This window comes from Pinus tabuliformis, chromosome 9, assembly GCF_031772625.1.
Source record: "Pinus tabuliformis cultivar Carrire ecotype Pingquan chromosome 9, CPIR1, whole genome shotgun sequence".
Classification (NCBI taxonomy): Eukaryota; Viridiplantae; Streptophyta; class Pinopsida; order Pinales; family Pinaceae; genus Pinus; species Pinus tabuliformis.
The window spans coordinates 438,543,805-438,571,749 of NC_142307.1; the positions used below are offsets into that span (position 1 = coordinate 438,543,805).

Here is a 27,945-nt window from a genome sequence, read left to right on the forward strand (position 1 = left end):
GGGAGATAGAACCAGCAGCAGCACGGATGCAGTTAGAGATCAAAGTGACAGAGGCTAGAGCAGTCAGATACTGAAGAGCACAGAGATGCAGAGTTTCAGTCGACAGAGACAATAACAGTCAAAGACTTTGATGACAGAGCAAGTGGACCAGCTAGATGTGTTGCATGGAGAACATTCTAGAGTTACAGGATCGGGTTTGAGAGGAAGCCTTTCTTGTTGAGAGGGAGTGTTGAAAAGTGTGCAACAAGAAATGCTTGTTGAGAATGCAACAAGATGATGGAGCTTAGTGAAAAGAGTCGCCTTCACTAAGTGGGCCTGTAGGAAAATTATGGCGCAAGTTCTATTTTTGATCACAGTGTGGGTTTCACAGTGTGGATGACCACAGTGTGAGTGATCACAGTGTGAGTGATCAAAGTCTATTTTTAGACTGGCTATCAAAAATAGAAAAGTCAAATATTATTGTCTCATAATAATATTTGGACTATAAGCTTGATCTTATTCTCTTGGAGCACTTCAGGATGAGCTACGGATGTGGTACATGCAGATCCCAGAGGGAAATACATGGTTACCTATGGGATGACTAATATTTGCATGCAGGACTTCAGTTAGAACTCAAGTGAGTTGAGTTTAGTGGACTGGAGGTGCAGTTGATGGAGTTGTGTTTAGTTTAACTTTGTTAAACTAGTTGTATTTAGTCTAACTGATCAATAGACTAGAGATGAGTTGGGTGAATTAGTTATTAATTAATTCACAAGTTATTAACTCATAATGCAACTATAGAATACATAAGTTAACTCAGTTGCATGTCAGTGCATGTTCAGTTCAACAGGGACAGGTGTTAGAGGATCAGATTGCTATCAGTTGTGACTATAGTTGTGCATGATGATTTGCACAATCAGAGGGATTGAGTATGCCAATGAATTGGCCAATACCAAGAATTTTAGCCTATGCTCACGTCCAGCAGAGTGTGAGTGATTATTTGCAGGTCAAATACGAGTTTGGTAAGCCATTCTCATCAGTTCTTGAGCAGGTATTGAGTTGTGGGGGCAGGCAAGTAGTGGAATAGATTTGGAGATCAGATCTGAGTTGTATTGTGTGTAACAGGTGGAGCTGGTACTGGATTGCTTGTGATAAGCATTGTACTTTGTAATGTTACATGATTCAATCAATATAATATACAGATAGTGTGGGGTTTTTAGTGAGATGCTTTCCCCGGGATACATACCGTGTTAATGAGTTTGATTGATGCTTCTATGTGTGCCTGTGAATGTTTCTGCTTCTGTAAATTGATTATCAATGTAGAGGAGATTATGTATTATACATGTTCCGCTTATAATTGTATGATTAGGATAATCTCTGTGAATATGTGTTAAATTATTCAAAATTTCTACACTAGAGAGGAAGTATATCAGAGAACTCAGGTTTTGTAAGATAGACTCAAGAAGATTTTTGACAAAAGAACAAAAGCTGAGGATTTCCTCATAGGAGACAAAGTGCTGAAGTGGGATTCTAGAAGGGAAGACAAAGTGAAGCATGGAAAATTTGATTTCCTTTGGAAAGGACCTTATGTCAATCAGGCTGTACAAGGAAACAACACCTATTTTTTGAAGAGTTTGGATGGCACAGAAGCTGAGGAAGGGCCAGTCAATGGGCGAATGCTCAAGCATTATTTTGATTCTCTTTGATCAACATATTAGGACTATATATTGTACATAAATAGTGTCTATTTTAGCAGTTCATTACAACAATTAGATAAGGGATAAGATGCAGCAAGTTCTGAAACAAAAAAGCAAACAATTGTGCCACCTTTTGTACATATTTGAGCTTATCAAAAGAAATCAAAAAGAAAGCTTGGGAGCCATGAAGATGACTAAACATTCAGACCAACTCGCAAAACAGAGTGTTTATTCTATTCACATTAGCTCATGAGAAGTGTATACATGTTACAAAGATTCAATTGTGTGTCTACAGCAAAAGGAAGCTTCAGATATCAGCAAGAACTGAAAATAAGGCCATCTGACTTGTTGTTCTTGGATTTTCACCTGGAAAAGCCATCCCCAAGTGGAGCCACTGTTAGGTTCCTATACTAATAGGTGTCATTTCTCATGATTGACTATGGAAGTGCCAAATATGATCATCCTTTCAATGTTGCAAATGTTCCATATTTTGTAAACAAATAAAGAAAATTAAAAAATGTAAAGAGGGTATGCCCTAAAAGAAAAATCAAAGGACAAGAAAAATGAATTGGTCAAGAAAGCAAGAAAATGAACCCCAAAGAAAGACCAGGAAAGTGGCTAGTCAAAATGCCACTACTGTCCTACTTTTGCAAAGAATTTCAAAAATCATGCAATCAGTGATTTGGCCTCACTTGATGGATGGTCCAATAGCTCAATCTGGGCCAGTCCATATTTAAATTTCCTGTTGTAGAATAGAGAATGAATGTTTGTCCAAACAGTTTAAGCTTGGCAGATCACTAGATAGATAGAGAAATAAAGGTCCCAACTGCTCAATATGAGCCCTTGGAAGAAATAAGGATAGATTTAGATAGGAGGGCAGCCAAAAGAAAAGAGGAAAATCAGGGTTTTATAGTTCAAGTGCACCCAATCAAAATGAAGAAAAAATGCTAGGAATTGTAGAATGGGTAGGTAGATTGAAGTTGCAGAAACAGGTCTATCAGCAATGTCATCTTTTTCGAATATGATCTATTTTCATGGATATCTAAAGTGCCATGGCAAAGGTGTGATGACAGATTAGATGTTGCATGTCTAACTCCCCCTCTCTCCCCTCACAATAATTATTCACTAACATCCCTCAAAGAGATTGGGATCTGGTCAAACTCTTAACTTCACTCCATTTCCATAAAAACTTAAGTGAAACTTCAGGTTTACTTAAAAGCTCAAAGCCACATTTCTTGTGTAAAGTTTTATTTCTCCCCACACCCCCAAGTCTAGGTGATTCAATTTCATGCACCTAGCACTTCCCCTCATATTCATATTAACATGTTAACTCTATTATATAACTCCCACTTATATTTCCCCTCCCCTATTATACATAAAAAGACATAAAAAATCCAAAAACATTATAAATATCCCTCCCCGGCCTAATATGGCTATGTTTTTTCAAGAGTCATTGGTCCACCTGGGGCCAATAACAACCCACCACCTGTTCCGTCGGGATTTGTTTGACCTTTGGTTAAACAAATAACCATAGTCGCCGCGCAATAACACTGGGATTTAATTAACATTCGGTTAATTAAATAACCTTATCCGCATACCTTGATAACCAAGGTTTTTAAACCTCACTATGCATATAAAACATTAAATAATTGGTGGGCTCCCGCACCATAACCGCCCGCCACCTTTCCTTCCCGTCAACCGTTGGATCGCGCCGTCCAGATCCAACAACTCTCGTCAATATCGGAGCTGCTCCTTCATCCGTTCATTAGCTCCCGATGGAAAGCAGTTTTCCCGCCGTACCTTGGGACACGTGTCCCCTTTCTATTGCATCGGGCCCGTTCTGACGCAAACTGCCCCCGTACAAAAAGTGGTCCGATGGAAACCAAAAACTGCCTCTTGTTCCCGCTGCTCACACCATTCACCACGTCTGCACCCACACCAACGCCTGCGTTACTGATTCGTCTGCTGTGTCTGCCATGTCATCCATCCATGTCATCGACCACGTCATCCACCACGTCACCTTCCGTACCCCGCTACAGGACAAAGTTACGTCATGATGACGTCATCCCAAAAAAGCACCAAAAGCCTGAAAAAACCCAAATTTTCGTTAAAAGGTCGCGAAAGCAATAGTTTTGTTTATTTCTCCATGTTGATTTACGACGACTGTGCATGCAAAGCACGACCAATTTGCCACCATAGCTCCAGTCCACCACCCTGAGGAGTTCAGTCCGCAAACTCGGCCCCTCACCTTGCTCCTCAACCCGTATTTAGCACTTGGCGCCCATAGAACAGGTATTTACCAAAACCTCACTGATAAGCCCTGTTTTTTCGACTTCCTCTGCTAGAATCACCCAAACAGTTAGAATTCCAATTGAATTACGTTGTGGCATGTGCATCTTTATATTGCAAATCACTTTGTTTGCCCATTTTTCAAAGAAGTCTTGTGAATTCTGATCCTTTGCCAATTAACCATTAAAACGGAAACTCAAACCCATCTCCGCTTGTAAATCATCGAAAGAGCCCAAATACTGAGCAGTGCCCTTTCCCCTGCTTTTATCCAGCTTCTCGATCAAATTCTGCAAACTCTATTTACTATGAATTTCACCCAAAGTAGCAATTTTAGAAACATAACTCAGTCTGTGATTTCCTGAGAAAAACCAAAACCCGTGTTCTATTGTCTGTTGCTCCAAAAGCCTCTAACTTCAAGTCAAAAGGTCACCTAACAAACTGAAAATGGAGGCTCCAGTGGCCTTGAATATTGCACCCTTGAATGCACCACATAAGGAGTTGGAGTGGCTACCTCTTGCTGATAGAGATTTCCAGATTGATGACATGGAGGGTGACAAGCCTCACCTGCAAGCTTTTTGTGAAATAAGGAATAGATACAGGAACAAAGCTGACATATTTAGAATATGGGAGTCTAATATGCCTATATACTACCTGCCTTCAGTGAATGTCTTCCCTGACCTTATCCATCAATGTTGTGCTAACTATGAAGCTTCTCAAAGGGCGATGATGGACCCTTCTAGAAATATCCTCTTTCATATCACCCCTCAGTCTATAAATGAGATGCTGCACTTCAATCCAACTCAGCCTTTGGCCCCTCTCTCCATGAAAAATTGCTGGATCAAGCCTCCAAGTTGTCCTCTGCAGAAGTTGATCGAATTGCCAAGATGTTCATGCCACCAGATTGATACTCCAGATACACAATTCCCTATCACCATGCCTGGTTTGATGAGCCTGGAAAAATGCTCATAAACATGATTTCTTACATCCTGGGATTCAGAATAAGTGAAATTGTGGATGAGACTGTCTTTTCTTTGATGTCCATGTTTTCTCCAGCACAGCCCCCTGCTATCAAGTATGATTATGCTACCTTCATAGCTAACAAAATTCACGAGAAATTCATGAATTTAGACAGAGAGAGAGTGTTCAAGTACACTTCATATATATATATCACTTATTGCTGTACTATCAACCTGATAGTTTCCCAGTTTCCCTCAAAAAATTAGATTCTAAGGGGGAGCGAAGGTTTGTAATATTTTGGTCCTCAGTATTCCATCAAGTTCATAGCTTCCCATATACATATTGTGAGTTTATTGACCTTTTCATATATCCAGCCACTTGTTTGTTGTCAACAAATCCTCCTGCCAGGCTCTCTGCCGAAATGCAGAAAATCCTACATCTCTCAAAGGAATACAGTATTGGTGACTGGTATTTTTACCAAAAACACATAGTGATCAGGATCTATGGCTGTCAATTAGCTCCCTACAAACTACCAAAGTATGTCCCTATGAGATTCTTCGCCCTGGAATACTACCGGCAATTCAGTAGTTCAGATTTGACTCATTTCTATGGTGCTAGGAAAAAATCACAGCTCAAGATAAGACATCAATTGGGCCCTTTTATCTTCAATAAAAGGGAAGAAGCATGGAAGGAAGCTGACAATATTCTGAGAGAGAAACTTAAGCTGAAACAAAGTTTTCTTTGGTCACCATATGACCCTCAACACTTCATAAGTTTTAGGAGAATAAAAAACAAGCTGACAGGATATGTGCACCATAGAATCCCTGAAATTGAACAATATGCCAATCAACAGGAATGGGTAGAAGGCACACTAGTTGAGGAACTTACTGAAGAGGAGAGATTAGAAAAAGAAATAAAAGAGTTTGAAAAAACACTTGACCTGGACTCTTTTGGACAAGTGCCTTTCACATTGCCTCAACACCTTGGAGCGGGCACATCATCTGCCACAACCGCACAATAGCCTACCCAAGAGAGTACTTCTTCTGCAGGGACATCCAAAGGCAAGGAAGTGCATCATTCAGAGCAACAGGAGACAATGGTAGACCAGCCAAATACAACAAAAGAGAAAAGTCAAGGGCAAGCCCCTTCAACACAAGAAAAGGTAACTGAAATCCCTGTGTTACAAACTCCTCTCAACGAGGAAAGAGCCAAGAAAAGGGACAGGCAGGAAGAGACACCCACAGGGGCATCCACAAAACAGCAAGGGGAGAAAAGGCAAAGGTTGAACCCCTATTCTGAGGAATAATTTACAGAGGAGACAGCAGGAAACCTAAGGGGTGAGGAAACTACCGAATAGCGGATTCCTCCAATTCTAGAAACATCAGCTAGCTCCTTTTAGCAGGAGCAAGAGAGGCAACATGGTGTGGAGGTTACATCCACCAGACAACAAAGCAAGCAAGGCTCTGACATCAAGAAGTCATTCACTGAAATCAAGGCCAGAAATGAGCCAGTAAGGTTCCATCTCTATAACCAATTGCTAAGAATGGCTCCCACCAATCAACAAAGGCTAATGGCAGCCTATGATATCCAAGAAGGGAAAATGACCCTTAGACACTTCAGGCCTACAGTACAACAGCCCCGTTCAACTGTTGATTACATCAGAACCAATCTGGAAGTCCTTTCTAAAGACATCCACCCAATGGACCAGATTGAACTACATAAGCAAACCGGAGAAATGGTGTACTCCACCTTGGCAGATAAAGCTATATTGGCCCACAGATTGAAAAATTCACTTTATAATACTTCTGCCCAATTGGAATTGGAGAAAGCCTCCTCATTAGCCAAGGACAATAGAATCAAATCTTTGGAGGAGATTATCATGGAACTAGGACATGATCCCAAGGATCCCAAGGGCATACAGGCCTTGATAAAAAAGAAAGAGGAAGACATAGCAGCCCTCAGAAGGAAGCTAAAGCTACCAGTTACAATACATCCTCAAAGCATAGAAGTTGCACAACAGAGAAGAGGAGGATGTGCTAAGTTTGTTAATGAGGATGAATGAAAGACTGCTAGAAACAGAGAAAGCCTTGGAGGTAGCACTGCAAGGAAAACGGGGAGGGTTGGCCTCTCAGCCAGCTCAAACAACTCCAATTCTTACAACTGCTCTCCCTGCAACTACAATAGCAATCCCTCCTACTGATTCGGCATCAACAGCAGGTACCTCAGCTTCAGCAACAACTACAGCAACAGCAGGACAAGATGCCAGCCTGAGTATGGAAGAAATGATGAAGGAAATAAAAACTCTGGAACTCCAAATGGCAGAGCTGAAGGAAGCCAAAGAAAAACTGGCCAAGCCTGAGGTGAATTAAGACAAATAAAAAATGGTTGTGGCTGAGAAGACAAGGGAAGTAAAGGCCCTGGAAAATAAGATAAAAGCCTTGGAGAAGGACCTTACTCTTCACAAAACTCTGGCAGAAATCAAAACAATTTTTTGGAGTAAAATTGGCCAGTTCATCACTGATCAATGGACATCAATCTAGACTATTCATGACCAGATTGAGTTGATAGGGATAGCTCAATTTGAGACTTAAAAGGCCAGAGCATTATTGGTAAACAAGCCTAAACAGGCCAACCAGATGATCCATTTTTTGAATACTCATACTAGAGAACAGTTAGCAGCTCTGGATATCAGGAACAGAACAGACACAATTTTGTTAGTGAAAAAGGTGCTGACCATGAGGAATTTTGTGCAGACTTTGGAAAGAAAGTGCCAAGAGATGCAAGCAGAAATAAATGCCTTCAGACAAAAGTTTGCAGTGTTGCAGAGCAAGGGGTTACCTAGTTTATTGACCAGTAATGGAAGAATGTTAACACATGAACAGTATGCTCGCAAGGTAAATACCTATGTTACCAATCAAATCACAGCATCATCAAGCAACTCAGAAGAGACAGTGCCTCCCTTTGGATAGGTTTTATATGACAAATTGGAAAATTTGTTCTATATTGAACATGAGATAAATCATATTTTTGAAGTCTAGCCAAATTACTACACATATACTGAAGCTGATGAAACATTAATTAAACTACAGAGACACCAGCTGTCAACAAATCAATGGTGGGAGGGCATGCTTGAGGTTTTACCAAGGTAATTTTCATTCTGTCCTTTGATCAACTGCATAGAACCAAATTTCAAATATATGGGCCACGTACCAGAAAATCAAATTGACAAAGGAGGGAATTCACGCTAAAAGGCGTTAAGACAAACTCAGGCACAGGTGGCAAATGACAGCACATCAGGAACGCAAATCAGAGAAGCAGCTATCAGCCGACTAGTTGAGCTGAAAAGTCAACAATAGCGGAACACCTAAGGCGGCCAGTACAGCATAGTTACTCCTTCATTCATTTCTGCGCAATTTTCCCATATCAGTTATTTCCTTCGCTAAAGTAGATGGATGAATTTATTACTTGATATTTTTTCCTACAGGATATTTTGTAAACTCTTTTATAAATACTTTCCCAAGATATGTATTATTGTTGGCTGGTGAATATCATTTTGGACCTGCGCTGTATGTTTTGAGAACTCTTCTGAAATAAAGATTGTTGGAATGCTTTGCTGGTGAATTTGTTGGTTATGGAATCAATGGCAAAAGGATATATTGCAGAATTCTCGTGTTAATACATGGATCAATAAGTCTTCTTTACTCTTGTGTTACTGTATCTGTGTTTTATTTACCATATAAATATCATGCTATAAGTTACAGGAAAAAAGGATAACACAAAATTTACTTTGCTGCACTCTGTGTTCAATTGCTGTAATTTCTTATGTTTTCAACACGACTAGCATAGGCAAGAATTCTTGACTGCTCTTGTCTCCCTGGTTCTTTCACTCTAAATATCATCAAGGAATTCTTAACTACTCCCTGATAATGTTTATACAATTTCCCTCTGTTAGCATAATGAAAGATTCTTGATTGCCTTTCATTCCGTGACTTCATTTCATCTTATTCCAGCTTGAAAATTGATTTTGTGTTTAATTATCTTGCTTTGTAGTTTTCCTATTGCGAAAGAAACCATGCCCAGAGGTTTATTTCCTGACTCCATCAACCCAATGGTCTAAACTTCTCTCACATTACAGCCCTTCTCTACTGAATGTCATCTTCGAAACACCAAAAAAAACTTGTGCTTCATAACTAGCCTAACATATAAAAAAACAAATCTAAATCATAAAGAGAGAGCCCTCTTTGGTTGCAGATTGGCTAGAATCTGCAGCTAAAAGGCTGGTTAGTGGTTACCTCAGCTGTATTCCCTTCTAGAGGCAGGGAACAACCTGAGTGATAACATACTATATTTAAATTACAGCTCTTGCAACATTATGTAAACTGAAAGAAGGTCTTCTACATGTATAAAATGTTGATTACATATTTCTCTGGACCATAAGATAAACAAATGGGTTTACATGGATGCATGAGAGGTTTTAATGTTTTCTTCATAGATGATGGAATAGTTTTTACTTTTCTTTTCAATGTTAATTATAAATAAAAGATGAATTAATAAATATTTTATGGCTAAGAATTAAATGATAAATAATGTGATGGTGATTAAGAGGCATTTGTTTGACTTTCTAGTAGACTTGGTGATGCGTTTTTCTTTCCTATTGAGATAATGTAAAATAAATATCTATTTTTATGTATTTATAAGTAAATTATTTAAAGTATACATGTCTTTATCATTATGAACATGATGTAATATTAGCTAGGAGAAATGTGAAAACATGATTTTTAGTGACTATGTCGTGATAAGTATGTGGAAAAAATAATATTTCTTGAGTTGTCCATTAAGAAATAATCAAATATATTATTTGTCAAAAGTTCAAATCTAATATAGTATGATTTTTTTATTATTCAACTCATATTTATTATTAAAAATAGTTATATTAACTAGTACAATAGCAAATAAAGAACCAAAATAACACTAACATGTTGTATCTTTATTACTAGAAAAAGGTTCACTTTCCTTTTTAAGAGAGAACTTCCAATAGAGCAAATCTCCAACTACAAGTAACTTCACAATCCTTATTTTACATTTCTTGATCCTTATCTTTAGAGAGAGAAAATTCTAATTTAAAGTGGTAAGAGTTGCTATAGATATTAAATTTAAATTTCTTGAAAATATCATACCCTTAGTGATAAATTAAATTTTATAAAAACTGAAATTTTTAATTTATATTAAATCTAAATTGATTATAAAAAATTATCACTTAATTTCTTTAAAGTTAACAATAGACTGAATTTTATAAACCAATATTGAATTGGTTAAATTGTATTTTTGAATAATTTATTATTAATAATATTTTATATTAAAAATTGAATGAGTTACACTTTTTCATCTTATTAAGAAATAACTAAATTATTTTAACTTTATTTTTCGTTGTCAACATTGAAATATTTTTCCTATTAAGTTAGAATGAATATGAATGAACTATCAAAGACATAAAAAACTATTTATCGTAATTATACAATCATAGTTTCAACCATATAAAACTTTGCATTTGTTGTGTTCGTTGCATTCGATATGCTTCCTTCAACTAATGTTCATGATGGTGTTGCTTGATGTCCTTATCTACAAACAACTTGATCTCTTCGTGAGTAGGCAAGTTCATAGACACTTGATCAAATGCATCTCCAAGTGTGCTTTGAACGGTTTCTTCATCTATGCTCTCCTGGCAACCGTTGTGCCTATACTGCTGAGAGCCAGATGACCACCTGCGATACCTGGAGATATGGAAACACTCATGGCAAGCAATATGTCAGTTGAAAACCAAAATGAACATGGGAACTGACTTGTAACATACTTGGGTGAATCATCATGAAGGTTGCACAATTTTGGCTGGGAGGTCGGGAGACTGACTGCCAAGACTACAATAGGCATAGTCTAGGCTATTGGAAAACTAACTGACTGTTGGAACTGTGCAATGCATAGTCCAGTCTGGCTGCTAACAACTGGGATTGCGTAATGCACAATTCTAGCTGGGAAGGACAGCTGGCCCAGGGACAAATTTGTGCAATTTCTTGGGCCAAGCAACCACTGTCCTCCAAAAATGTGCAAAACAGTCTTGGAGGCTAGTGCTAGGTAGGAATGCACAAATCTAGAGAGGAAGGTGAGCTTTCCTTTCCCAGATTGTGCAATGAAACCTTGGTGAAGGCAGAGCCCGGGCTAAGGTTCGCCTGACTCGCCGATGGGACTCTGAAAGAAAGTAAGTCAATGAATGAGTGGCGACACTGAGTGATAGCAGAATTGATTAACAATGCATGCAAGGAATGAATGAAAGATTCAACAAATAGATCAACATGCATGTGGGTGAGGTAGTTCGCCATTTGGGCGAATGTCCGTGCAAAATAGTTTCATGCATGCGACAGCAATGAGATAGAAACGAAAACTAAAACAGAGCTAAGACAAGCTAATATACATGTAAACAACAACAAGCATTCAAATAAATCAAGCAAACAATGCTCCCACTAGAAAAAACACAAAATATGACAAAAATTCAACATAAGGCATGGGAAGCGAGATTTCCCCAAAACAATTAAGATGAATGTGTCGTCTGCTCCTAGGTGTGATGTGGGATGTCAGAGCTGCAAGGTTGATGTGAGGAATGAGCTCTGGAGCATCCGATTGATGATTTTTTATAACATCAAGGTTGTGACACGCGTGCAACAAATCTAGGGGAAGTGACACTTGGTGGGAGGTTTCTGAATTTCTCCTTGCATGTAACCTCCAATTGCTAAACATAGATCCATGAAACAAGGGATGCCTTTGCATGCTTCCTTGGGAGAAGCAGCCCATGCATGCAAGTATGTTTTGCTCAGTCTCGGAGGGAATTGGTCAACTTAGCTGCACATGCAAGAGACTGCTTAACTGCTTGAGAAAAATGCGCATTTCTAGCTAGGAGTTGGGCTGACTGTCCAGGACGTTTGCGTAATTTTTGGGCAGATCAACTGATTGCTGCACAAATCCTGGCTGAGAAATTTTTTGCAGGGAAAATTTGAGCAAATATTGCTGGGAGGGTTGGCTGGTAGGATTGTGCAATCCTAGAGCCCAGTAGGCTGTCAGAGAGGATTGCGCAATTCCTAGAGGGAAGGCTAATTTCCCTCCAGGAATGCACAATTTTCAAGGAGAAGTTGCTCAGCTTGCAGTTGGACCAAGTCCTGGTGAGCAGCCTGTGAGGGTAATGGATCAACTGTGATCGACATGCTGCCTCTGTGCAAGGAAAACTCATGAAGCTTGAGTACTTGATGAATCAAGACAAAGTGTTGTGCAGGGTTGGTAGGGAGGCTCCAAAATAGGCTAAGGAAAAATTTTGGAGGGTGGTTGTAGCCGCTACAACACTTGGAGACACACTGGTAGAACTCTAGCTCTCTGAATGGAGCTTGATCGTGAAAATCAAGTCTAACACCTCCGAAAGTATTGTTCAGCTCTCAGCTCATCTTGGCTTCACACTAGCTTGATGTAAGGTGTAGCATCTACCCAACTCTTGGTTGATTGACACACATTCCGAGCCGAGGAAACGCAACTGTTTCGATTGGGGTTGACAGGAATATAGGTGCACAAGCATTATAGTCATTAGAGTCTTAGTTTCATCTCTGGTGTTGCTCCACTGCCAGCAGGCCTGGACAGTACCGTGGTGGAGTCACACAGGAACACAAGCATGGCTCCTCTACTAGCGAGCTTGTTCAGTACTCCAGCAAAGTTACTTGCATCACCTCCCTGCGGAGGAAGCCTTTCTCTTCTTTCGCCTTATTCATTTTGAATTTTTTGACTTTCATTTTTTTCATTTTTCACTATGCATAACACTTATTCATTTCAGAGGCGGAAGAGGGATCCCAAGTTATTGAGAGAAGAAGAGGTTGTTCCAATGGAGAATTAGTTTATTGTATCTCTAATCTGCTTGTTAAGGTTCCCCCCTCACCTTACTCTACTTGACTGAGCTGACAAGGGTTAACCAAAAAACAATCGACTAGAGAAGGTGACACTAGTTAGCACGCAAGCATTGTGTTTTCACCAAGGTTCACTTCGAAAAGTACGTATTTTCCTTCGACATATCATGGAATAAAAGTAACAAGCTCATCATATAGAGGTGAGATGACAGATAACCAAGTAGTGATAGTTGTACAAGCCCCCTTGTACTTTTCCCAACTCGCTTCAAGAGTTATATATGGTTTCATGCAAAACTAACCTATGAATGAAACAAACGAATGAACTAATAATCAACAAATCAAAGTAAGAGCAGAAGCAAAAATGAAAGCAAAGAAAGTAAACAAATAAGCAAGTAAACACACAAGCAAACAAAGCATGTAAGAAAGCAAGCATGCAAACAAACAACTGAAAGAAAATACTACTACTCCTACACTAACAGTGCATGGTCCTGATCATGTGAAGTGATACTTCCAAGACCCATGTTGGTGAAGGCTTGGTCCACAAGCAAACCAGTTGTGCAAACTAGCAAGAAAGAAAGATATAACAATGAAGACAACCACACTTCGTGTTTCAAGGTGCCCACAAGAGATAAGTGAGTATGTGTGCATGACAGGTAGTCTGTGGACTTATAATGGTGTTGTGTAACACTACGTGTAAATTTGAAGCAAAATCACACTCTTGACTGAGACATCCAAGAAAATGAAAGAAACAAAGATAAATTGTGTTGCGAATGAGTGCTTGCAATGTAAGACTCCTCCAATGTATGATTAATGGGATCGTGAAGTTTGAGTGGGGGAAGTGTGATCTGTGAGTGAGATGGATCTTCAATGCATACAGATGAGTGATGAGGAGCCTTGGGTGATTGAATAATTTCATGATCGGAAGTGAGACTGACCCCAAGAGAGTGAGGGCCTGACATAACCATCATCTCTGGTTGAAGTGCCTCAACAGTCTTGGGTGTCTCAACTTCATCACCAAGTAGATCATCATAAGCCAGTGGCTTAGAAATATCAACTACAATAAATTCATGATCGTGATAAAAAAATGGAAGCAAATGGATCATGACTGCCATGATTAGAAAAATCAATGAATTCTTCGGCATCCTCATGATCAGATGAGTCAAACAGAGGGGTAGATGAAAAGTGAATGAACTCATCCTCTGTGTTTTCAAAAAGGATAGATGAAGAATCAAGTGGATCTTCAATGAATAACTTATCATCTCCATTGTCGAATGATGGAATAGCATCCGGTGAGTCCTGCGAGTGATCAACAATGGGTGCATCCATGGATGAAGACACACATGCAAAATCATGGATGGTAGGTTCACCAAAGAAGCTACGAAAGAACAGAGGGGGATTGGATGGAAGGGAGTCATCCTTCACCGAGTGTTGATGTTCAAGCTCCCACTCATACTCATCATGAATGACAGCGCATGTTGGTTGTGCAACACCAACTCCATCAGTGGGTTGTTCCTTATTCACAATAAGTGAAGAGTTTGGAATGGACGAACACAAGACATAATCATTCGGAGGAACACCTGAGTGCAAAGATGGAGGTCGAAGAAAATAATGCATATGGGAACTCAAAGGAATCACAACCAACTCCACGTGAAAATTGCGTGGAGTGATGTTCAGAGGGTGTGAAGGATGAATAGATGTGTGAACATGATCCTCAGCATCACTGGGCCATGGTGGAACTATTGAATGAGAGGGAGGCGGAAATTCCATTGAGACAGTGCCTGCTCCCACATGGGATTTCGTAGTTCCATCAACGAACAAGGTCGAGAGAGGCTTAACATCAAGATTCCTCTTGGGATGGGTAGATTTCTTAAGATAGTACTCAAACCGGTCCCAAAGATAAGCAAACTTCATCAGGCTCCTCGGATCTTGAAACTGTAAGTCACAGAAGCACTGCCAAAAGTCAATAACAAATTCATGTGGGGCCTTCCGTTGCTATAACAGTTTCTGGTAAAGATGGTTTGGATCAAAATGATAGAACGTGTCTTGAATAAGATCACAAAAGTGCTCAAATGAGTGAACGGTGTTAGCTGGTAGGCTAAAAACCCAATGAAATGGAGATTCGCGAAGTGTGTATGTGAGCAACAACCTGGCCTGTTCATCAGTAAACTCATCTTCCTCATAAATCATGGAAAGAAATTTATGTAAGTTGTTGGCTTGAGGGGGCCCGACCTAGGTTCAACATTAATTAGCAAAAAAATCCCTACACTACTGGCCCTTTCGGCATCAGCCAGCAGAGTGTGGATTGAAGTCTCACTTGAAGCAGTATGGGGGGATGTCGGAACCAAGTTTCTGCACCCTGAGATGGTTGAGATGTTGTTTGATTCCCTTTATCCCTGCCTTTCCACAGGTCGCTTTGCTCTAGGGCTTGCAAGATGAGCCCTTTATTCTATCCTTTAATACCTTCGTGAAAGGGTATTATCAACCTTCGCGTAGCTCTAGCTAGCTGCTCAGGTACTTTCATGTTGCTATGGCAACATGACGTGCAGATTCCCCAATTAGTTTAAGTGATTTTCTTATCTTATCAACCAATTATAGTTAACACCGCGTAAACAGATATCCTTGATCGCGTGCAGTTATCCAATGTATTTGTATTCATTCGCGTATCATATAAGCATAATAAAGGAAATTCATACATAACATGTCAAGATGTAATAACAGAACAAAGACACAAAAATTGCAGAATATCTTTCTTTATTAATATCTTCCAAGTGTTTACAAACTCTGTCCACCCTGCGCATACAGCTGCAGGGGTCTGAGCACTCAGCTGTAGACTTCTACCCTAGGCCTCTATGCATTCAATTGTAGAGCCTCTACCTATGCTACAACCCAAGACTTAAACTTCTTACTTTAGAGCTACAACTCTCTTACATGATCAATCATTCTATGTCTCCAAAACTACTTAGAGCTTAGTTGTTTTTATACAATCCCATGGTCTGTGGACCATGGGTAGATCTCTTACAGTCAATTTTACTTTACAAAACTAAGGGAAGACTACCCTTTATGACACATAACACCTCCGCACTCCCGACCACAAAATGTGGAGACTTTACCATTTTATTAAAAAAATTAACTCAAACATGGGCTTCTAACTACAAAACTGCCCTTGGGGGATCCCGCTCCCAATAGGTCCCCAACAAAAACATCGTGACTCACCCTTGAGTCACTTAATACATGCATAGATCTTTGTGCAAAGCCCATCCAGCTCAACACGTATGACTGCTACCTCAGTCAAGCACTGAGCTACCACCTGCTTTGCATCTTCCACCTTCTTCTCAGTCACTATTCCTGTGTTGCAAGCCTGAAGCTTTTGTTGCATCGCTTGCAGAGTCACAAGCTTGACTTCAATATTTCCTGTGACTATGTAAGCTTCCTCCAGCCAGGGCTTTAGTCGTGCCTTCAGCACTGTTTCCTTGTGCAACGCTGTGTCCACCTATTCCTTGAGCTACTTGGCCTCCTACAGCTTGGCTAGCCTTTGTGTCAACGCGACAGTTTACGCTATGCCCTTAACTTCTTTGTAGTGCTGTTATAGCTCACACGCTTCCATTTCCAGCCTCTGTATATTTGGGTCCTCCTGCAAGCTTGTCAGGACCTCAAATGATTGCTCGAACAACTGCGTGCAGTCTACTACTGCACTTTCCACCACCGGGACTGCCTCTATGACAGCGATCGCCCACTGTTCCTTTACTTCTAGTGGTTTTGAGGGTTGGGCCTGTTAGATTTGTTGGCGTTTGGCCCAAAAATGGACCCAAAACACTCAAAAAGTCTCCAAAGTTTGCTTACAATCATGCCAAAGGATCCAAGTATGCCCCAAAGTCTTCAGACATTGCTTAAGATCATTTAAAAATCCCAAAAGTCGCATGCCAAAAGCCCTTGGAAGGGTGGAAAATCACTATTGGAAGGAAAAAACCAAAGAAAAACAGTGAAAAACCATTATCGCAGGCTTACACTGTGCAATGCACAGTAGCGATTAGATCTGGTTGATCAATGGCCCAGATCTAAGCGGCAAATCGAAAAATCGGCAGGTAGAGAGGACTTCAAGCTGGGCAGAAGACACCACCGATCAGTGATCACCGACGATCGGATCGATGGGTCGCAATCAGCGGAGGCGAGTCGGCAGTTATCGACATAGACCATGGGGAATGATTGATTGCGATCGGCGATTACATGTGGACTGTCGATCGCGCGCATAGATCGACGACCCACGTTACATCGCCAAACTGCTATCGGTGGAAACCTTAAGGGGCAGGGCCTTTGCATATATGTGCGCGACGCGATAAGACCCAGACTCGATGGGTTTCAGAAGCAAAATATATATACTTTCAAGTCCGCAAAAGCCCATTTTTTAATATTTTTTGTGTATTTGTGTTGTTTAAATGAAATAGAAAGGAACCCCGGGGAAGTGCGATAGCGATGAAACTCGGACCCGATGGGTTTCCAGAATGAAAATATATATATTTTCAAGTCCGCCAAGGCCGATTTTTCATGGTTTCCAGCATTTTTCACGTATTTCCAAATACAAAGGGAAGCAAGGGAACAGGCCGTGTGTGACTTGTAATAGTGACTCTAAGGGCAGGCCCGATAGATAAATAAACCAGATTTAAGGACTTTTGAAGTCCGGAATAACAGGCACAGAAAGACAGTCATTCTAAACATTTAAAGGGAAAACAAAGGCCCGAAGACCCATCCTACCACATAGCAGAGTCTGGGAGACAGATTTCTGGGAAATAGAGACCAGAAAGGGAAAGAGAAGGGCCACAGCATGCTGCAGCCTGAAACAAAAACATCATGGAGCGTAGATAGTGCAGCTTATCCATAAGAACAGAATCAATTGTGGGGCATATTTGGCAGGAGAGAGCTCCTAGACAGTGAAACAAACCACCCAAAAGCGGTTACTCTTCTGTCAGAAGAAGAAACCTTCGAGCCCATGCTTGCCTAGAGGGCATCAAAGTTGTTGAAGAGACAGAGAGATAGATTGAGACCTCTCGAGCCTTAGAAGGCTTGAGAGCATTGTAAAGAGCTATAAATATCTTAAAGTAAGATGTAATAAAGGTTCAACTTCTGGAGACTAGGGAGACTTTGCTACTCAAGCTTCTCATCTTCATTCATTAGTAATACAATATTCTTTTGCTGTTATATGTTCAATGTCCATTTCTCTTATGTTCTAAGCTTTCACTTGGATAGTTTATTCATGTTTCTTTTGTATCTAATGCTAGATAACTGTCATCTTATCTTTGCGTTGACAAATTGGATTTGCAAGCTTATTTACTACTTGTAGCTAGCCATTCATATGTGTTTATATATATGCTTTTGCCGGTATGGTTAGTATTCTCCATCCATTCATTGAATCTACAAACTATTGAGCATGAGTGGTCTAAAACCTTGTAAGCTGAGGGTGTTCATGCATGTCTTGAGTAAAAACATAGTTGAAATGGTTATCTGGCTTGATCCAAACCATCATCCATTCCAATAGTTCAGAGAACAATATTGAAGATTATATGTTACTAGGCATGTCCAAGCTGCAACCTAGGAGAGTTTCCTGGAGTGATAACATAATTGGTACCGTTGCTGGGGAAGGGAAATTGAAGCTCAGCTTCCCTGGGAAATGACATAGATCCAGCTTTGATGATAGACAAAGTCTAGGCACGTTTTTGGTTGTAATCATCTATCTGGCAACTCTACTGGAGGTTGAACCTCATGGCAACTCCGCTTCATAGTTCTGGCTCAATTTATGAGGCATACTCGGAGAAATCCTCAGAAGCTACAGCTAATCCAGTACCTGACCATGAAAAAATCATTAAAGAGAGAAAGGTATTGCAGAAAGGAGCATCAGGTTCAGGTAAACCTAAACAATCTTCTATATCTCTTCAAGAAAGGCTTGTAATAGAACACATACATGTTGAGAGTATAGCATCTAATACTAGCAGCGAAGAAAAACTCTCAGAGATTCATAAAGCTCCTTATTCTTTAGGTTCTCCTTTTGTTGTAAGCCCAAAGGAAATCTCACCTCCTATCCATCCAACTCCTTTAGTCTTATCAGTCACTCCTCAACCCTCTATAATTCAGACTGTCAATACTCTTTTAGCCACCACAGCTCTGGCAGGCCCACAAACACCTACCAAAATGGAAAGAATCATAGCTGCTAGATATGGACCTCTAATACTTCCCAATCCTTTGAATGCTATGCCTATTGGAGAATATCATAAGTATATACCTAAGTTCACTGGGGCTGAAGGTGTTTCAGCTGAATAACATCTTGAGTCATTCTATAGTTATGCTGATAACCTGGACATTAGTGAAGATGATGTCTGGATGAGAGTCTTTGTCCAAAGCCTAGATGGAGAGGCTAGAAAATGGTTCAGAGAATTGACCCCAAGATCTATAGCAGATATTGAGGCTTTAGATGATGCATTTCTAAAGCATTGGGGGGATAAGAAGGATCTCCTCTACTACCACACTGAGTTTGGGAACTTAAAGAGGGAAAATGGTGAGCTGTTGTCTGATTTTAATAAGATATTTAATTGCATGTACAACAAGATACCAGTTGAAGTAAAACTCACCACTACCTCTGCTAGACTCATCTATTCCAGTGCCTTTGATTCTGACTTTTGTTTATTGTTGAGGGAGACGTGATGTGCTTCTTTGGCTGATATGCAAGATGTAGCCCTGGAAGTAGAATCAAACATCATGGTTGCAGAAAAGCTCAAAGGTAATGTTGATAGAAGGAGACAGAAGGGCGATCCTTCATCATCTTTAGATCCCAAGATCGATAAAATGGCCAAGATGATAGAGTCATTAGCCTCTGAAGTTTCCAAATTAAAGGTTGAGGAGCATTCTAGGAAAGGAAGGGTTCCTAATACCTTTGCTCCTCCAAATCGAAATCCATATAGAAGGGCAAATGAGCAGTTGCAGATCTTGCAAAGAAACAAAGATGCAAATGAAGACTAAAGGGTGAAGGCCCCTTTCCAAAATGCAATCATGGAAGAAGAGCGTTATGAAGAAGATGATGAGATCCATTGTATGGAAGACAAAGGCAGTTCCCCCTTTTTGACTTTGGCTGCCTATGAGAAGTCATTATTCAATGACCAGATCAGCCAAGAGAGGGATGGTGAAGCTATTCTACAAACTGAAGATCAACAAAGATATAATCTGAGGTTGAAGATTAATAATGTCAAGGAAGCTCTTGTTCAAAGCGCTAATGTCCCTATAGTACAACAAGCTAATAAGAAGAAGCAAACAACAGTTGATCCTATCATCCTCAAAGCTCCAACCATAGAGGTAAGAGGCCTTGACAAGTCCCCTTCTTCTTTCAGTTTTAATTCAGAAATCCAGAAGCTAAGAATACCTATGCCTCTAATTGAACTAGTGAAAAATGAGTCCTTCAAGACATCTGTCTTTGAGGCTCTTGAGCCTAAAGCCATCCAAGCCTCCACTGACTATGTAAATCTGTAAGATGACAAACCAACTGTTATTCTCAGCCCAATGATTGAAAATTGTGAAGACAACTCCCCATCATTCTATGTTTCTCTATCTATTCATGATGAAATCCTTCACAATTTCCTTCTAGACACTGGAGCCAGCCATAATCTAATGCCCAAGGCTATCATGGATAAGTTGGGTCTTGACATTACCAAGCCTTATCATGACCTGTTTTATTTTGACTCTAGAAAAGTGGAATGTCTGGGACTAATGAAGGACCTAGCCATTACTTTGTTTCAGCTGCCCATGAAAAGAATGATGATGCATATTGTGGTAGAAGATGTCCCCCCCAAGTTTGGCATGTTTCTCTCCAGAGGTTGGATCAAGAGATTAGGTGGAACATTGCAAAATGATCTATCCTATGCTACTGTCCTAGTTTTTGGAGGTGAAAGAAGGAGGTTATAATACAAAGAAGCTCAGCTGGCTTATATAATTAGTGATAAAAGGAATCCCACCAATCATCCCATCTATGCTGTTGACAGTGATTTTGGAACTTGTTTTCTTCAGATTGGAGAATCTCAGTTGGCCTCTACGCGGCTTAAAAAACTAGTTTGCGAGATCACAGAGGAAGAAGGCCCACATATTTGGGACATGTTTCTTGAAGGAGCTTACTCTAAAGAAGCTATAGGGGCAGGTGTAGTCCTTGTGTTCCCAACACAAGAATGAATTGATTCATCTTTTATATTAACTTTTCAGGTCACAAATGACACAACAGAGTATAAAGCATAATTTATTATTCAGCAGGTGTACAAAACCTTCCAAGCAAAACATCCAAGGCTCAAAGCATACAAAGATGAGGTGAAATATAGATCATCTCTGCCTGATAATGTAAAATGTTGGAAAGTTTTTCAAGTAGATGATCAAATTAATAGGCTTTTGCAAGTCTTTAATGATTTTCCTAATATACACATTGACTAAGAGAAAGTTACCTTTGATATAAAGGTAAAAAGGGTCAATTATTAGTTTGGTGGTTGTTTTCTCAAAAGGGATACATTAAAGGAAGGAGGAGATGTTTTTGATGGCCCAGTCAATGTGCTGTTCTCCGAACTTTATTTCAGTTAAGGTTTTCAAGCCTTGGTATTTTAAATATGTTTTTTCAAGTTTTTATTTCATGCTAAATAGACTCCATGCCCAATGCAACACTAGGAGGAAGATTTAATCTTGTTTTTTAAAGGAAAGGCATTACTCTGTAGTTCTTGAAACCTCATAAGGAGGATTTCATCCCCAAAAGGAGCTAGTGTTAGCTTTGTTGGCGTTTGGACAAAAAATGGACCTAAAACACTCCCAAAGTCTCCAGAGTTTGCTTACAATCATGCCAAAGGATCCAAGTATGTTCCAAAGTCTTAATACATTGCTTAAGATTATTTAAAAATCCCAACAGTCCCATGCCAAGAGCCCTTGGAAGGGCATAAAATCACTATCGGGAGGAAAAAACCAAAGAAAAACAGTGCAAAACCATTATCGCAGGCTTACAAAGTGCAATGCACAGCAGCCGTTAGATTTGGCCGATCAACGGCCCAGATCTAAGCAACAAATTGCAAATCGGCAAGTAAAGAGGACTTCAGGCTGGGCGGAAGGCACTGCCGATCAGCGATCGCCGACGATTGGATCGGCGGGTTGCAATCGGCGGAGGCGAGTCGGTGGTTATTGGCACATACCAGGGGGAATGAGCGATTGCGATCAGTGATTAAACGTGGACCATCGATCGCGTATGCAGATCGACGGTCCACGTTACATCGTCGGATCACTATCAGAGGAAAGCTTAAGAGGTGGGGCCTTTGCATATATGTGCATGATGCGATAAGACCCAGACTCGATGGTTTTTGGAAGCAAAATATATATAGTTTCAAGTCCGCAAAAGCCCATTTTTTAATATTTTTTGTATATTTTCATTGTTTAAATGAAATACAAAGGAAGCCTGGGGCAGTGTGATAGCGATGAAAGCTAGACCCGATGGGTTTCCAGAATGAAAATATATATAGTTTCAAGTTCGCCAAGGCCGATTTTTCATGGTTTCCAGTGTTTTTTCACGTATTTCCAAATGCAAAGGGAAGCAAGAGAACATGCCATGTGAAACTTGCGATAATGACCCTAAGGGTGGACCCGATAGATAAATAAACTAGATTTAAGGACTTTTGAAGTCCAAAATAACAGAGATGGGCGGGATTTTTACACAATTGCAACGTTTTTCTGTGTTTAACATAAAAACAATCATTCTAAACATTTAAAGGGAAACAAAGGCCCAAAGACCCATCCCACCACATAGCAGAGTCCGGGAGATAGATTGCCGAGAAATAGAGACCGGAAAGGGAAAGAGAAGGGCCACAGCATGCTGCAGCCTGAAACAGAAACATCATGGACCATAGACAACATAGCTCATCCATAATAACAGAACCAATTTTGGGGCTTCTTTGGCACGAGAGAGCTCCCAGACAGTGCAAAAAACCACCCGAAAGCGATTACTCTTCTATCAGAAGAAGAAACCTCTGAGCCCATGCTTGCCTAGAGGGCATCAAAGTTTTTGAAGAGACAGAGGGATATATTGAGACCTCTCGAGCCTCAGAAGGCTTGAGAGCATTGTAAAGAGCTATAAATATCTTAAAGTAAGATGTAATAAAGGTTCAACTTCTGGAGACTAAGGAGACTTTGCTACTCAAGCTTCTCAGCTTCATTCATTAGTAATACAAGCTTCTTTTGTTGTTATCTATTCAATGTCCATTTCTCTTCCGTTCTAATCTTGCACTTGGATAGTTTATTCATGTTTCTTCTATATCTAATGCCAGATAATTGTCATCTTATCTCTACGTTGATAAATTAGATTTTCAAGCTTCTTTACTGCTTGTTGCTAGCCATTCATATGTGTTATTATATATGCATCTGCCAGTACAGTCAGTATTCTCATTTGCTTCCTATAGCTAGCCATTCATATGTGTTTATATATATGAATCTGTCGATATGGTTAAAATTCTCAATCCATTCATTGAATCTACAAACTATTGAGCATTAGTGGTCTAAAGCCTTGTAAGCTGAGGGTGTTCATGCATGTCTTAAGTAAAAACATAGTTGAAATGGTTATCTGGCTTGATCAAAACCATCATCCATTCCAATAGTTCAGAGAACAATATTGAATATTATATGTTACTAGGCATCTCCGAGCTGCAACCTAGGAGAGTTTCTTGGATTGATAACAGGGCCCTCAACTGTAACTCGGTAAGTTTCAGGTTCAACTCAAGTTGAACCCGCGCCATCTCAGTCTGAGTGTCACACACCCTTGTGGCCAAATTATGGATGCATACCTCGACTAGCTCTTCCTCCAGAATGGCCAACTCTGGGACCATTCTACATGCCTCCTCAATGACCTGCATGATCTTCTTGCTCAAGTTGGTCACCTCAGTCTCAGTGGCGATGGCAAAATTTCTCTATAGGACCATCTCTTTATTGTTGATCTATTGTTCGTTGATCACCTAGACAACATAGTGCTCTTGGGACCTCATTTCTGCAATTACTCCATTTTGCAAGAGGTGGAGTGCTTCAAGCAGAATCATTGCCAGGATCAGCTGAAATCCCTTCAAGGCGCTTACAGTGGGCTTGTCAGCCTAATTGTTTGTGGTCAGTGCTCCATTCGGCAGCACTATCGCATTGGAAGCCTTCGTACACAATATATCGGCAGCCTCTAAAGTGCCGCTGGCCAAGCTGGTAGACACCGTACCAGCCTACGACGCGCAGGTCTACAACTCCTGCAACGTGGTCTGGATAGCTCCTAGTATGATCTACTATTGCTGTTAAAATTGTTGTAGGGCCTCCGCAGTGAAATCTCTGACTATGTCACTGATATCATGAAGTCGCACTCTGTTAATGTGATAGGGTCCAACGAGGTCTTGGTTGCCTTGGATTTATTTTTCGACCGTCCCTTATCCAGCTCTCTTGGGCACTTAATGCGTGTGGACATCTCCTAAGGGTTTGCACCATGATGTTATGTTTCTTCCTCTTCTATCTCAGGCAAAGGTGATCGCGTGCCTCTATCAAAGCCATGCTCTGTTCCACCTATCTGCTTACTTGCCTTCTTTTCTCCCTATTTTGCTTAGGCCTTCTCAATGGCCTCCTTTTTCCTCTTTTTGACCAGTTGCACCATCTTCAGGTTGGCCTCCTCCTTTTTCTTCTCTGCGGAAAACTTGCTGCCACCCATTGCCAAGTCCATGGTAGTGTGCCACTCCACTGGCCATTGATCGAGCACCGGGTTGCGGTTATAATGCAGTACCCAGAGTAGGTTGAGAAACCCTTCCTTCTCTACTCCTTTGAGCCACCTCCGCAGCTCCAACACACTCATTCTTGTATTTGTGTCTATGATGCAGTGCATCAGCTGCTCGGTTTCCAAGTGCGGGACTTCTCATGGTCTGCGAAGTCCTAGTCTTCAAGCTTCAGTATCGACACCCATGCCAAATGTAGATCGTCGAAAGCAATTTCATGTGGTAGTAGAGGGGTTTATAGGGGAGTCTTACTCTCATCAATGTCCTTTCAAACCTTGGACTTAGGCTTGCACGGAAGGACATACTCCAACAACCGCATAATAGGGTCCGCACCTTGGGTTTCAACCTCCTCTACTTCCATTCCCACATCCTCATCTTCCATCGGAATGTCTTTGATATCTTCCTCCTTGGCTTCTAGGATATAGCCTTGCCTTTCTCTTGTGTAGTGGGATTTGGTGGGTTTCACCTTGGCAAGACACACACCGGTATGGAAGGCTGCTTGCCCTTCTTTTCCTTCAAGGTTTCCTTGGTTGGGGTTGGCTTCAGTCTCGATGTTCTCGGGGATTTAGGGACCTATCAAGGGCCCCGAAATCGGGTCGACAACAAGGGGGATACCCACCCGGTCGGGAACCTGGTTGGCGGCTCCTTGCCCGTTTGGTGTAGCGGGTCCGACTGGGGATGATGGGACCAACTTTCCAATCTAAAAGATGTGTGTGTGTGTGTGTAGATTTTGAAGATACTAATCAAAAGGTAATTTTAAACTAATTTAATTCTAGACTCTAAACTGACTCTATGCTACTGTAATCTAACAAAAAAAACACATCTAATATATACTAACCCGGGGTAAAATTCTTTCATTATGCGATCTAAAAAGATTTCATACAACAACTGGGAATAAAGATCATTCAGCTATCATAAGAATATAAATCAATTTAAGATGAACCGTTCTGCATAAGAAGTTAGGCAAAATAGTTGTGAACAACATATCGCATAATCAGTTATCCATATGTTAAGCACAAACAAATGATTCCACCGTACAAAAGTGCCAAATGGTAATCCAGACATTCATACATTAACATATAAACAAATCAGCTGTATATCACTCTAAGAATATGAGCAGAAATTAATCAAGAGATAAAAGTACCATTTATGACTGATTTAACTCACAAACTTCAAGCAATAACGATTTATCTCTACTTACTTCTAACATCTACTAAGAGTACAGAAGTGCAACATCAGTAGTAGACATTAAAATGCAAACATAAATAAATCTTGATCCATCCATTCATCAAAAACCCCCTCCGAGGGTGCAAAAGTGCATGTTCTAAGGACAAGTTTTTTGACAAATTTCCGGACCCTTCTCCAAATGCCATGAGAAGGGTTAAATACTACTAGCTAACTAATCTTAATTACACAAATTTAGGGAACGGCTTCAAATGACCGCCCTTTTACTAAAGCAAATTTATTTCTAAAAATTGAATCTAATTTCTAACCGTTTCTGTATCTGCTCCTTAGTGCTATAAGCAATGTGAGGTTCGCCTGGAAAGAGTCGGCTGGTTGTCTTTTCCTTTTGCTCGGGCGATGAAAGTAGAAATAACAAAAGCTGGCACCTCTTTCTGACAACTTAGAAGATATTTTTGAAAATCTCCCTCTGACTGGGTGTTTTTTGCTGTGTGTATACTTAGTATAACTTAGATTTCTTTCAAACTGATTGTGTTGTTGCTATTTCGGTTTCCGGCCGTGTGAATGACTCAATGAGTTAGGGATTTTGTTGCCTGAACAATATTACGTATAGAAAATTGCTTCCACTCTTTGTTCCAGGCTTTTCTGAAGCATCATCCCTTTTCAGTGTTTTTCTTTTTGCTTTACCCAATCTGAGCTTCAAGATCTTTTGCAAACATGCTGCTTTTGTGCGCCTTTGACTCTGAGTCTTGGATAGTCTATTTTCATCAGTGTCTGTGGAGTGATACTCTGGACTCCGCGGCTCTGCTGCATGCGGCATTCATTTGCGAAGGCATCTCCTCTCTGTTCTTCAAGTATTGGCGCTTTCCCCTTTTCCTTGGATGTTTCCTGCATATAGATTTATATTAGTTGTTGCCTTACAGTTTACGCAAGGGAAAAGAGACATGACGAAAAGATTGACATGAAAGCTTTAAACTCTAATGAATGCATAATCATGACACTCATAAGGACTTTACTCTTCGAAAATCGCAACATGATCATATTTGGATACTCAGGCGTGCAATCATTAATTTCCCTTAAGGTGAGCGCTCGATTTTGGGTTTACAGATCATGCCGAAGAAACTTTGCGATGAGTGATTTCTGCGATTCGTATTGCAGCAATTAATAGTTTCATTCGTCGCAGATCGCAAATCGCAGTTTGTAGGATCGCAGATCGCAATCGCAATATCGCAATTTTCATTTGCTCGTTGTGTGCTGCTTTTGTGACTTTGCGATATGCGACGTCGCATATCATCCGTTGGCGATTCCTTCTCATTTTCTTTTAAGGGCGCTTTCAAAATATGCGATGCGATGAATTTCGCATCGCTTCTTTGCAGCTTATTTATGCGCATAGGAAAACTCTTCACTCTCTCTCTGCGATGCGATATAGCTTTTAGGGAGTTAAAATACAAAAAATTGGATAAAAATATTTTTGGGATTTTTGTTAAGGGTCCCCCTTTGCTTGATATTATTGCTAATACTAAACAAAGAGGGGGGTTGTTGTTGACCACAACAATGGTGATTCACTGTGAAGAACCAGTTATCTCTGCTTTTCTATTGACATTTCCACTTCCAAAACAGAAAAGTTTTCATATGTCTAAATTTTGTTATGGACAGATAGAGTAGATTACCCCTCATCCTGCCAATGATACTTTGCTTCAACCCTTCTTTTATTCCAATTGTCTGCTTCCCTAGGCTTAGTTCTTGCATTCATACCAGACATTACTCGGTCCTTTTTAAAAGATAAAATAAGGTCTTCTCTGTGTGCTGGCTTTAAAATATGCTCATTTGTCGTAGGTAGAGCCTCTGCTGCCCGCAAGCATCCATAGCCTCGACAGGGTTACCATGTTATCGAGCAATGATCCTTTTTCCTGCTTAAGGTTATTTACAACATTTCAGAGAAAAATCCTTTTTGGCACTTTTTCCTTTTTTACTCTCTAAAGAAAAATGTCTTGGTTTGGTGGCCAAATTATGACATAGTCATTCACTTGATTTACACTTTTGCTAAACAAGCTGGCTCGTGATGAGACCCCTTGTCTTTTGATTGCAACAATCTTGAGTCGTTGCCCTGTTTTGATAGACAGT

The 27,945-nt window shown here is 40.3% G+C and overlaps 1 pseudogene; it reads left to right on the plus strand.

Moving 5' to 3' along the window:
- Nucleotides 1-6,976: 6,976 nt before the first annotated feature.
- The window catches only part of LOC149149046 (large ribosomal subunit protein uL16 pseudogene), a 40,443-nt pseudogene continuing 19,474 nt past the window's right edge, over nucleotides 6,977-27,945 (plus strand).